We start from the raw sequence: 13,808 nt of genomic DNA, 5'->3' as shown, positions 1-13,808 counted from the left end.
TTTGTGAAAAGAGCCCCAGGATATTTCCCTGTGAATTATGAATGCTAAGCACAGGTTTACATTTGCATTACTAATGCCACTACATTTTCCAGAAATTGACAAACTACAGTAATGGCATCCCTTGACCAGCAGATAATGGTTTACGCTTGTCTTGGTTTTAACCACTAGATGTCACTACAGTTTCGGGTATGAATTGAGAACATTCAAGTTTGCTACAAAACCAGGCAAAATGGCATTCCATTTACTACACATGTACTGTCTGACCTGATAATGTATTCCTAATGGCCTCTGTATCTCACAAAAGACTACAAAACTATAAACACTACTACTTTATGAGAGTTTATTGGACACATGTAGTATTAAATCATTTGTGCTACTTTTGTTTATCGCTCTTTCTAGCTTTTTCATTTGAATAAATCTGCTGTAGTGGTCACAATGGTTCAATTATGGTTAATTAAATGTATTTATTTCATTATAAGTCTTCAGATTAATCTTGGACTGATCAAGATGTCTTCCTCTAGATACAAAATGTTCTTGGTTGAAGGTTATCAGATAAAATAACTGACCAATAATGTGCAGAACTATATTTGCTGTCATACCAGAGATACCACCTTTATGCCAGGTGACCAGATTAACTGTGTATCTTTAGAGCCACTCTGTGGCCGCGACAACCCTCGAGGACAGAGACATGGTTGCCAAAGCTGCAGCGGAGTGGAGTAATGGTGGCTGGTCACACAGACAGGAACATCAAGAAAGATGATCTGATCTCATCTGTTTGGCTTGGAAAGGGACAGAGAGCACTAGAGGGAAAAGCTGCCTTCTAGTGATGACATCATGACAGCTTCTCACCATCTCCACAAACAAACATGTCGGCTTGGTGTGCTTTTTCTCGGTGGGGGGTGAGTGGGACAAGAGGATGAGGGGCAGGAGGGAAGCGCTCTGTTTATTTTCCCTGGTGTTCTCCGTCGTGTTGGCCCTGGGACCCGGGAGCCTCCTGCTTTATCTGGGAATCACGGGTATGGAAAAGCGAGGACCCCGACCGGCCCACATGGAGGCCTGCCGGTTACAGGTGCAGAATGAGGGAATGTTGTACTGATGCTGACAGGCTATCAGGCTGCTGAGCCTCAGAGTATTCTAATGTCCTTCAATGGAAGCAACCCTCAGAATGTTGTCCTACATTCTTAGAACAAAGGGTTCCAAAAGGGTTCTTAGAACTCTCTAGAGAGCATGTATCAGAAGTTCCGGCGCCGACAGAGATGGCCGCCTCGCTTCGCATTCCTAGGAAACTATGCAGTATTTTGTTTTTTTATGTGTTATTTCTTACATTGTTACCTCAGGTAATCTTAGGTTTTATCACATACAGTCGGGAGGAACTATTGGATATAAGAGCAACATCAACTCACCAACATTATGACCAGGAATACGACTTTCCAGAAGCGGATCCTCTGTTTTGCCCACCACCCAGGACAATGGATCGGATCCCAGCCGGCGACCCAAGACAACAACGCCGTAGAAGGGGCAGACGGAGCGGTCTTCTGGTCAGGCTCCGTAGACGGGCACATCGCGCACCACTCCCAAGCATACTACTCGCCAATGTCCAGTCTCTTGACAACAAGGTAGACGAAATCCGTGCAAGGGTAGCCTTCCAGGGAGACATCAGAGACTAACGTTCTTTGTTTCACGGAAACATGGCTCACTCGAGACACGCTATCGGAGTCGGTACAGCCAGCTGGTTTCTTCACGCATCGTGCCGACAGAAACAAGCATCTTTCTGGTAAGAAGAAGGGTGGGTGGGTGTACGCCTTATGATTAACGAGACGTGGTGTGATCATAACAACATACAGGAACTCAAGTCCTTCTGTTCACCTGACTTAGAATTCCTCACAATCAAATGCCGACCGCATTATCTACCTAGAGAATTATTTTCGATTATAATCACAGCCGCATATATCCCCCCCAAGCAGACACATCGATGGCCCTGAACGAACTTCATTTGACTCTATGTAAACTGGAAACCACATATCCTGAGGGTGCATTTATTGTAGCTGGGGATTTTAACAAGGCTAATCTGAAAGCAAGGCTCCCTAAATTCTATCAGTATATCGATTGTGCAACCAGGGCTGGCAAAACCCTAGATCATTGTTATTCTAACTTCGCGACGCATATAAGGCCCTCCCCCGCCCTCCTTTCGGAAAAGCTGACCACGACTCCATTTTGTTGCTTCCAGCCTATAGACAGAAACTAAAACAGGAGGCTCCCGCGCTCAGGTCTGTTCAACGCTGGTCCGACCAATCGGATTCCACACTTCAAGATTGCTTCGATCACGTGGACTGGGATATGTTCCGCATTGCGGCGAACAACAACATTGACGAATACGCTGATTCGGTGAGCGGATTTATTAGTGCATCTGCGATGTACGCACAGCGTCTATTAAAACATTCCCAAACCAGAAACCGTGGATGGATGGCAGCATTCGCGCAAAACTGAAAGCGCAAACCACTGCTTTTAATCAGGGCAAGGTGACCGGAAACATGACCGAATACAAACAGTGTAGCTATTCCCTCCGCAAGGCAATCAAACAAGCTAAGCGTCAGTATAGAGACAAAGTAGAGTCGCAAATCAACGGCTCTGACACAAGAGGTATGTGGCAGGGTCTACAGTCAATCACGGACTATAAAAGGAAAACCAGCCCGGTCGAGGACCAGGATGTCTTGCTCCCAGACAGACTAAACAACTTCTTTGCTCGCTTTAAGGACAATACAGTGCCACTGACACAGCCCGCTACCAAAACCTGCGGGCTCTCCTTCACTGCAGCCGACGTGAGCAAAACATTTAAACGTGTCAACCCTCGCAAGGCTGCAGGCCCAGACGGCATCCCCAGCCGCGTCCTCAGAGCATGCGCAGACCAGCTGGCTGGTGTGTTTACGGACATATTCAATCAATCCTTATCCCAGTCTGCTGTCCCCACATGCTTCAAGAGGGCCACCATTGTTCCTGTTCCCAAGAAAGCTAAGGTAACTGAGCTAAATGACTACTGCCCCGTAGCACTCACTTCCGTCATCATATAAAGTGCTTTGAGAGACTAGTCAAGGACCATATCACCTCCACCCTACCTGACACCCTAGACCCACTCCAAGTTGCTTACCGCCCCAATAGGTCCACAGACGACGCAATCGCAATCACACTGCACACTGCCCTAACCCATCTGGACAAGAGGAATACCTATGTGAGAATGCTGTTCATTGACTACAGGTCAGCATTTAACACCATAGTACCCTCCAAACTCGTCATCAAGCTCGAGACCCTGGGTCTCGACCCCGCCCTGTGCAACTGGGCCCTGGACCTCCTGACGGGCAGCCCCCAGGTGGTGAGGGTAGGTAACAACATCTCCACCCCGCTGATCCTCAACACTGGGGCCCCACAAGGGTGCGTTCTGAGCCCTCTCCTGTACTCTCCTGTACACTGCGTCGTGGGTGAACAACTGCGTAGAAAGTTTTAAGTTCCTCGGCATACACATCACGGACAAACGGAAATGGTCCAACCACACAGACAGCGTGGTGAAGAAGGCGCAGCAGCGAATCTTCAACCTCAGGAGGCTGAAGAAATCTGGCTTGTCACCAAAAACACTCACAAACTTTTACAGATTTACAATCGAGAGCATCCTGTCGGGCTGTATCACCGCCTAGTACGGCAACTGCTCCGCCTATTACCGTAAGGCTCTCCAGAGGGTAGTGCAGTCTGCACAACGCATCACCGGGGGCAAACTACCTGCCCTCCAGGACACCTACACCACCCGATGTCACAGGAAGGCCAAAAAGATCATCAAGGACAACAACCACCCGAGCCACTGCCTGTTCACCCCGCTATCATCCAGATGGCGAGGTCAGTACAGGTGCATCAAAGCAGGGACCGAGAGACTGAAAAACAGCTTCTATCTCAAGGCCATCAGACTGTTAAACAGCCATCACTAACATTGAGTGGCTGCTGCCAACATACTGACTCAACTCCAGCCACTTTAATAATGGAAAAATGTATGTAATTAATGTATCACTAGCCACTTTAAACAATGCCACTTCATATAATGTTTACATACCCTACATTACTCATCTCATATGTATATACTGTACTCTATACCATCTACTGCATCTTGCCATCTTGATGTAATGTATCACTAGCCACTTTAAACAATGCCACTTTTAAATGTTTACATACCCTACATTACTCATCTCATATGTATATACTGTACTCTATACCATCTACTGCATCTTGCCAACTTGATGCATTGTGTCTCTAGCCACTTTAAACAATGCACTTTTATATGTTTACATACCCTACATTACTCATCTCATATGTATATACTGTACTCTATACCAATCACTCATTTTTATGTACATATTCTTATTCCTTCCTTTACACTTGTGTGTATAAGGTAGTTGTTGTGAAATTGTTAGGTTAGATTACTCGTTGGATATTACTGCATTGTCGGAACTAAAAGCACAAACATTTTGCTACACCACCATTAACATCTGCTAACCATGTGTATGTGACAAATAACATTTGATTTGATTTGATTTTAGAAAGATTAAACAAGAGTACATGGACTATGTGGACCTCAATGGCATGAAATGTACCTTTTAGGGTTTAGCCTTATTGACCCATGGAACAACTGAATAGACTCTGGATAACAATATCAGCACAATAACATTGAATACACATAGGCTAATAAATATATTTAGATAAGAGATAACGTCCCGAACCCATTCCAACACCCTGTCACTGACCTCCACAAACACGTGACAGGATGCTTCTTGATACTCCACCCTGGACCAGTTTTCTTTGGAGCACCTCAGTTTCTTACACAACCAGTCCGCCCCAGTACTCTCCCTTGCCTGGCCATAGCCACGCCTTCACAGACACAGATATATATCACATGATACCCTAACTAAGGCCCCTACATGCCAAGCTTTCAACATTGCACTCTAATCCCGTCTCCCCATCCCCTATCCCAATGCCAAGCACAGGGTGGCATTTCTTGGGCCCCTGACTGATTCATGAGTGCCAGACTGAGCCTAAATACAATAACGCAACAGAGTGCTTGTCAGGACTGTCAGAAACAGGGGCGTGGGTGGGGGGTGGGGGTACTGGGGTGAGGGGACGAGCCATTGAAAACTGCTCTGCTGTTAGCTCAGCTTGCGGCCACACTGAGGGAATTTGTTTTTTCACCAAACAGAGCGCTGCAGCAGCGCCCGCTTGCCTGGGTTGGCTGGAAGGAGGGCGAGCGTGGGTAGAGGCGGACAGGGAGCAGGCGTTTTAGCGGTGCGGGCAGGACTGCTCGACGCACTGTAGTGTGGCTGATGACACCTCCTGTTGACTGCCCCGGGGTAATTGAAGCCAGCCGCCCCGGCCCGGCCGCCCCATGCCGGAGCTAAATAGCATGCTGGGAGAGGAAGGGCATTTGGGTCTTCGTTTCTTGGAAGTTGCGCAGTCCTGCACACTCCAACCCTTGAGATTTTGTCTGTCTCATATGAAAGGGGCACATAATTGTTGGCCATCTTGGTTTTACAAATAATTGTCCTATTGGAGTCTATCATGAGATTCTCATATGTAATTTTAGAGTTTCATGCTACCATGTCATATTTTTTGCTATTTCCCTTCTCCACAACAGTCCGACTCCCTGGATTAAATGATAACAGGGCTAGTTTTGGTTGGTCCAGTAGGTAAGCACACAGTCGGCAGTCTGAAGTGTGAATCAGGGACCAGTGTTTATGTACTGAGCTTTCAGAGCACTGAAGCTCTCCCAAGTCTCCACTACACAAACATCTCCCATATGGAGCAGCCAGAGAACTGAGGGAGGCATCTGGGCCAGGGCAGCCCATGGGTGCCAAAGTAACCACGGGACAGTGGGAAGAGATCTGTGATCACAAGCAGTGTGTGCGTGTGTCTGTCTGTGGCATCTCCATTTTTTTTCTCGCTTTTAGAGGTTTTCATAATGACACCTTGATAGTCAAATTATGAAATAAATATACAACAATTATTTATTTTTTAACTAGGCAAGTCAGTTAAGAACAAATTCTTACTTACAATAACGGCCTACTGCCTTGTTCAGGGGCAGAACGACAGATTTTTACCTTGTCAGCTTGGGGATTCGATCCAGCAACCTTCTGGTTACTTGCCCAACTAATGTAATTTCAGCAGTGCAAGTTCGCAACCCGTTTACTTAGTCACTAGTTACAGTACTAAACCATACAATTTACTGCATGCTGTGCGTGTGCATGAGACAAAGGGGGAGTGCCAGGGGAAATTCATTATGCACCAACTGGCTCCCTGTTTCTGTGACATGTTTATTACTGACAAGAAACACATGCTGTCAATGATCACTTATTCTTTGGGTATCAGTTATCTCAACATTACGCCTCATTAGTATTCTCTGGAAACCAATTCAATTAGGCCTCTCCAGGGACAAGGGCCCCAACACAGCATCAATCTGAATGAGAGGGAGAGCGGCTGTCAAATCAGTGCATGGGTGTGTGTGCGTGTGTGTAGAGGTGGGGGTGTCATGGGCGTTTGTCGTCACAGAACTCTGTCACTCACCCAAGGGGAGGGAGAAAGTGTGGGGGTTTAGGGTGAAGGGTGGTCTTAAGGGCAGAGGGACGGAATGTAGTTACCCTGAAGAAAAGTGTTTTGTTATTGCTCTGCTTTTGTGATGTAGACCACTTTGTTAACCACTTTTGACAGCTTCAACCACTGCAGTCCACTCCAGTCTTCACAACTTTCCAGTCCTGATCTCTGTCTTTTACTGCATGTGAACAAACCCGACTTTAGAGTACAGAAAGCTGACAATCCAGGTTTGATGCCAGTCGGTTACAAGAGCTCAGCAGGTCCTGTGGTTGTCATGGCAGCTGGTGGCATGGTAACAGGCACACCTGTTCAGGTTAACTACGGGTCCCTTGCCCTCGTCTTAATCCTGGTAATACCACTGGCAGATTACCGGCAAGCCTCAACCTCCATGTTTCGTATTCCTCTCTTCCTGGGACAAAGCGCAAGCCTGCCTCACCTGCATGGTTGCTGATGGAGAGATAACAGAGAGATAATAAAGGACATACTGTATATCAGCCTAAAAGGAGAGGTATCAGCCTTTAGCCCTGAGGAACATTAAGGTCATTGTGCTCTCATGAGCACCTGAGGCAACATGGAAGGTCTATAGGACAGTCATTGTGAAGGTCTATGTTACTCTATGTGAAGGTCTACAAAACAAGGCTGTTAAACTGAGAGGATTAAATGTGAGGTTTCTGTCCTGTTTGCCTTGTTCCTGGTATCACGGAAAGGACATGAGCGACATGTACATTTTTGGTTGGTAATTATTTTACAGTGGAGCATATACAGTATACATACAATAAACCATATTTGTCTAGATCAAGGGTATTCAACCAGGGGTCCGCGGCCCCCTATGGGTCCATGGAGGTACTGCAGTGGTCCACGAAAATATATGTATATATTCATTTATTTTTAAATAATCATGAATATCATTAGCAACAACAGAATAGACACATTTACAATTACATACCCACAGTAGAAAAGAGGAGAATATCTTCTTTCTAATGATGTCAACTTTATTTCTCAACTCCTAATATTGAGCAGATTACACTCATCGGAGACAATTACACTTACTAGAGTATCAGACATACACTTTTAAAAACCACCCGCAAATAGGCTACCAGTGCAGCAAGTGCCGCTGGCTTTCTTGACTTAGACATGAGTTGTTGCCAACACGTGGCTAACATTTGTTTAACCAGCTAAACAGTTGCTCTTAGTGAAAATGTTTTTGGAGTTACCTTTCAAGCTAATAGGCTGGGTTAGCGTTTACACTTCCTCTTCCAATTATAATGTGGGGATTTAATGAAAAACTATCTACCAAATCATTTTAAAATGTTGATTTATTCTCCTTGCCATTATCATGAGAGCACCTGATGATAAGACAAGACTTGAAAATAAAATAGTTTTTTGCTAACATATGATAGGTGTCCCTGGGTCGCCAGTTTGCGTAGGAGGGGCTCCCTGGGAAAGAAAAGTTTGAAGCCCCACATGATCAACAAACAGACAGAGAGCTAATTCAAATGGGGAAGAACAAAAAGTATAGGGAAGACCAAGAATCACATAGATTGAATCCTGGAGCGAGAAGGAGAGAAAGAAAGAAAGAGAAAGGGTAAGAGAAGGCCAGCAGCTTTGAGTTGAGAGAAAGGACATGATTGGCTTAAGCCTGTGCAGAAAGATTGTTTCCTTTGGCCCTGCGCTGCGATTTCCTGCCCTGTGATCATCTCTTCCATATGATTAGGCCGATGTGCAGAGCATGCAGTCATATGATGGGCTTACGCCACTGGGCCGGGCCTGGGCAGGGCGTGGAGAGAAATGAAGCGGAGCAGAGCAGGGCAGCCTACAGGATTAGCTTTTAAGAGCCCCGGAGAAAAAGCACATAACTTATGTTCTACATATTAACAATGGCCCTGAGCCCCCCAGTGCTAGCATAGCTCTGTTATAAACAGATGATGACGCTGCTGTTTAATGCAATTGTAGACCCATAGAATCCATCCAGCTCATTGAGAGAGGAGCTAGTAGTTATACATGTATAATTTATACTATGTATAGGTACACACACACACATGCGCACAGACTTAACTGGCATTGAGTAGGGGCTGTAATGTAATTAGCACAATACATTGACCTGTCTTTTAGATTCTACACAATACCAAGGGGCCCCTGCCTCCCCTCTGCATCCCCCTCTCTCCCCACTGACCCAGCTGGGCTCTGCTAGCTAATGGAGACACAATCAGCCAGCACTCTGGGTCTATCTGTCTGTCAAATAAAGACAGTGTCAAAAGAGAGCCTGGCTTTGCGGTAACTATAGTATGTGAGAGGGTTAAACATATGCACATTCAATGGCTCTAGCAGGTGCTGGATATCGAAGTATACATCAACATGTTCATACATTTTATTCAGCAACATTGTGGTGTCGAAAAGGTATGGATTCCAGGACAAGTCAAAGATTTAACCCGTGCATATACACTGTCTCTGTCTCGCTCAAACACCTGAACCAACCCTACCCTCTTCCGCCCAGGCTGTGCCCTCTCCCTCTCATTACCAGAAATATTTCCACTAAGCCTCTTACTCATAAAGACGTACCTGATCGACTATTGGGAAAGCAATCTGGAAAGCCAATTAGTTTAATTAAGTTGAAGAGTCCTGGCTGATCGCTGAGACCTCATGGAGTGTGACTTCTTCAGAGCAGCTTACACACTCGAGGAGGTTTCTCTGTCACTTGTCAACACCCTAACGTTTTAATCTTTCCTCCCTGTGCACATATAAAAAGATTATGAGCTTTCTGCATGGCTTCATGCCGCCGCATAAGGGTCTGTTCTCCAGGGGCCCCCTCTCCTCCAGAGGGGGTTAGATGTAAGATCTAGGGCGCAGGCTAGGGGAGGGGGATTTTTACTGTTTCTTCCACAGGTGATGCATGCCAGACATTTTCACGCAGACTTAGATCTGAAAGAGTTTTTCAGTCAAAGTTGTGTTCATTTCTTGTTGCGATTTTGTATTTAGAGGTGGGTGAAGGAGTCAAGCGCAGGAGAGCAGAGATGTCCAAGTAGCGTCTTTTAATAGGCAAGTCCACAACAATAGGGTCAGGTACAATACCAAATAAATGCCCACGACAAAAGAAAACACAGTTACTCACGAAAGGAGGAAAAACAACGCTCCTTAAACTTATACACAATCGGTATATACGTGAAAATAACTGAGGCACAACCTCCACGAGCAACATGACACGAATAATCCCACACAAACCTAAGCAGGCAACAGGGGTAATTATACACACAGAAATTAAAGCAAATGAAACCAGGTGTGAAAGAACCAAAGACAAAACAAACGGGATTATTATTTTTTTTTTTATGGATTGTGATGGCTAGTAGGCCGGCGACACCGTCCGCCGAGCACCGCCCAAACAGGGAGAGGAACCACCTTCGGTGGAAGTCGTGACAGTACCCCCCCCCCCCCCCCCCTGACGCGCGGCTCCCGCAGCGCGCTGACGCTGGCCTCTAGGACGACCCGGAGGACGAGGCGCAGGGCGATCCGGATGGAGGCGGTGAAACTCCCTCAGCATTGATGGGTCTAATACGTCCTCCACCGGCACCCAGCATCTCTCCTCCGGGCCGTACCCCTCCCAATCCACGAGGTACTGAAGGCCCCTCACCCAACGCCTCGAGTCCAGTATGGACCGAACTGCATACGCCGGGGCCCCCTCAATGTTCAGGGTGGGCGAAGGGACCTCCCGCACCTCCGCTTCTTGAAGCAGACCAGCCACCACCGGCCTGAGGGGAGACACATGAAACGAGGGGTTAATACGGTATTAAGGGGGGAGCTGTAACCTATAACACACCTCGTTTATTCTCCTCAGGACTTTAAATGGCACCACCAACCACGGACCCAGCTTCCGGCAGGGCAGGCGGAGAGGCAGGTTTCGGGTCGAGAGCCAGACCCGGTCCCCCAGTTGGAACACCGGGGCCTCACTGCAGTGGCGGTCAGCGCTTGCCTTCTGCCGCCCTTCGGCCCATTTAAGGTACCCGTGGGCGGCCTCCCAGGTCTCCCTCGAGCGCCTCACCCATTCATCCACCACAGGAGCCTCGGTCTGGCTCTGATGCCACGGTACCAGGACCGGCTGATACCCCAACACGCACTGGAAGGGCGATAGGTTTGTAAAGGAGTGGCGGAGTGAGTTCTGGGCCATCTCTGCCCATGGGATGAACTTCGCCCACTCCCCTGGCCGGTCCTGGCAATACGACCGCAGAAACCTACCCACATCCTGGTTTACTCTCTCCAACTGCCCATTACTCTCGGGGTGAAAACCCGAGGTAAGGCTGACCGAGACCTCCAGACGTTCCATGAACGCCTTCCAAACCCTGGAAGTGAACTGGGGACCCCGATCAGAAACTATGTCCTCAGGCACCCCGTAGTGCTGGAAAATGTGTGTAAACAGGGCCTCCGCAGTCTGTAGGGCCGTAGGGAGACCGGGCAAAGGGAGGAGACGACAGGACTTAGAAAACCGATCCACAACGACCAGGATCGTGGTGTTGCCCTGTGACGGAGGCAGATCGGTCAGGAAGTCCACCGACAGGTGTGACCAAGGCCGCTGTGGAACGGGAAGGGGTTGTAACTTCCCTCTGGGCAGGTGCCTAGGAGCCTTGCACTGAGCTCACACCGAGCAGGAGGACACATAAACCCTCATGTCCTTGGCCAAAGTGGACCACCAGTACTTCCCACTAAGACATCGCACCGTCCTACCGATGCCCGGATGACCAGAGGAGGGTGACGTATGAGCCCACCAGATCAACCTGTCGCGAACCTCAAGCGGAACGTACACCCGTCCAGCTGGACACTGTGGTGGAGTAGGCTCTAAACGCGACGCCCGCTCGATGTCCGCGCCCACCTCCCACACCACCGGTGCCACCAGACAAGAGGCCGGAAGTATGGGAGTGGGATCGATGGACCGCTCCTCCGTATCATACAGTCGGGACAGTGCGTCTGCCTTAGTGTTCTGGGAACCTGGTCTATATGATATAGTAAACCTAAATCGGGTGAAAAACATAGCCCACCTTGCCTGGCGAGGGTTCAGTCTCCTCACCACCCGGATGTACTCCAGATTACGGTGGTCAGTCCAGATGAGAAAAGGGTGTTGAGCCGCCTCAAGCCAATGTCTCCACACCTTCAGAGCTTTGACGACAGCCAACAACTCCCGATCCCCCACGTCATAGTTTCGCTCTTCCGGGCTGAGCTTCCTCGAAAAGAAAGCACAGGGGCGGAGCTTCGGTGGTGTACACGAGCTCTGTGAGAGCACGGCTCCTATCCCAGCCTCGGACGCGTCCACCTCCACTATGAATGCCAAAGAGGGATCCGGATGAGCCAGCATGGGAGCCGAGGTAAACAGAGCCCTCAGCCGACCACCGCAGATGCACCGCCCCCCCCCCCCCCCTTCAGCAGTGAGGTAATGGGAGCAGCCACCTGCCCAAAACCCCGGATAAACCTCCGGTAGTAGTTGGCAAACCCTAGAAACCGCTGCACCTCCTTTACCGTGGTTGGAGTTGGCCAATTACGCACGGCTGCAATGCGGTCACACTCCATCACCAACCCTGATGTGGAAATGTGATATCCTAGGAAGGAGACGGCCTGTTTGAAGAACAAGCATTTCTCAGCCTTGACGTACAGGTCATGCTCCAACAGTCGCCCAAGTACCTTGCGCACCAGAGACACATGCGCGGCGCGTGTAGCGGAATATACCAGAATGTCATCGATATAAACCACCACCCCCTGCCCGTGCAGGTCCCTGAGAATCTCGTCTACAAAGGATTGGAAGACTGCTGGAGCATTCTTCAACCCGTACGGCATGACGAGGTACTCATAATGGCCGGATGTGGTACTAAACGCTGTCTTCCACTCATCTCCCTCCCGGATACGCACCAAGTTATACGTGCTCCTGAGATCCAGTTTTGTGAAGAAGCATGCCCCGTGAAATGACTCAATCGCCGTGGCGATGAGAGGTAGCGGGTAACTGTACCCCACTGTGATGGAATTTAGACCTCTATAGTCAATGCACGGACGCAGACCTCCCTCCTTCTTCTTCACAAAAAAGAAACTCGAAAAGGTAGGTGACGTGGAGGGCCGAATGTACCCCTGCCCCAGAGATTCATAGACATATGTCTCCATAGCTACCGTCTCCTCCTGTGACAGGGGATACACGTGACTCCTGGGAAGTGCAGCGTCTACCAGGAGATTTATCGCACAATCCCCTCGTCGAGGAGGTGGTAATTGGGTCGCCTTCTTTTTACAGAAGGCGATAGCCAAATCGGCATATTCTGAGGGAATGTGTACAGTGGAGATTTGGTCTGGACTCTCCACCCTTGTTGCACCGATGGAAACTCCTACACACCTGCCTGAGCACTTCTCTGACCACCCCTTTATAGCCCTCTGTTGACACAAAATCTTGGGGTTGTGACAGGCCAACCAGGGGATCCCCAGCACCACTGGAAACGCAGGAGAATCAATGAGGAAGAGACTAATTCTCTCCTCATTACCTTCCTGCGTAACCATGCCCAGTGGAGCCGTGGCCTCCCTGACTAGCCCTGACCCTAATGATCGACTATCTAAAGCGTGCACTGGGAAGGGTTTATCAATCCGAACAAGGGGGATCCCTAAACTATGCGCAAAACCGCGGTCAATAAAATTTCCGGCTGCGCCTGAATCTACTAGCGCCTTATGCTGGGAATGAGGGGAAAACTCAGGAAAAGAAATCAATACATACATGTGACCAACAGGGGACTCTGTTGAGCCTGGTGCCGACTCACCTGGGGTGTCCGAACAGTGCACGGCCTGCCGTCTCGACTCCCAGAAGAGCCCCTCCAGCATCGGTCAGCAGTGTGCCCTCTACGACCACAGCTGGTACAGGAAAGGGCTCCTCCTCCGGTCACCCTCGCTGCAGCACCTCCTAGCTCCATGGGCGTTGGAGCGGAGGTGCTGGGAGATGAAACTGACAGGGCCCGATCCGGATGTCCGCGGGTAGCCAGCAAGTTGTCCAGCCGAATGGACATGTCCACCAGCTGGTCCAAGGTGAGGGTGGTGTCTCTACAGGTTAGCTCCCTATGGACGTCCTCGCGCAAACTGCACCTATAGTGATCGACCAGGGCCCTGTCGTTCCATCCCGCGCTGGCGGCCAAGGTCCGGAACTCTAGGGCGAAGTCTTGTGCGCTCCTCGTCTCCTGCCTCAG

This window comes from Salvelinus alpinus, chromosome 35 (genome assembly GCF_045679555.1).
Source record: "Salvelinus alpinus chromosome 35, SLU_Salpinus.1, whole genome shotgun sequence".
In the NCBI taxonomy this organism is placed as follows: domain Eukaryota; kingdom Metazoa; phylum Chordata; class Actinopteri; order Salmoniformes; family Salmonidae; genus Salvelinus; species Salvelinus alpinus.
This window is presented reverse-complemented; position numbering follows the sequence as displayed.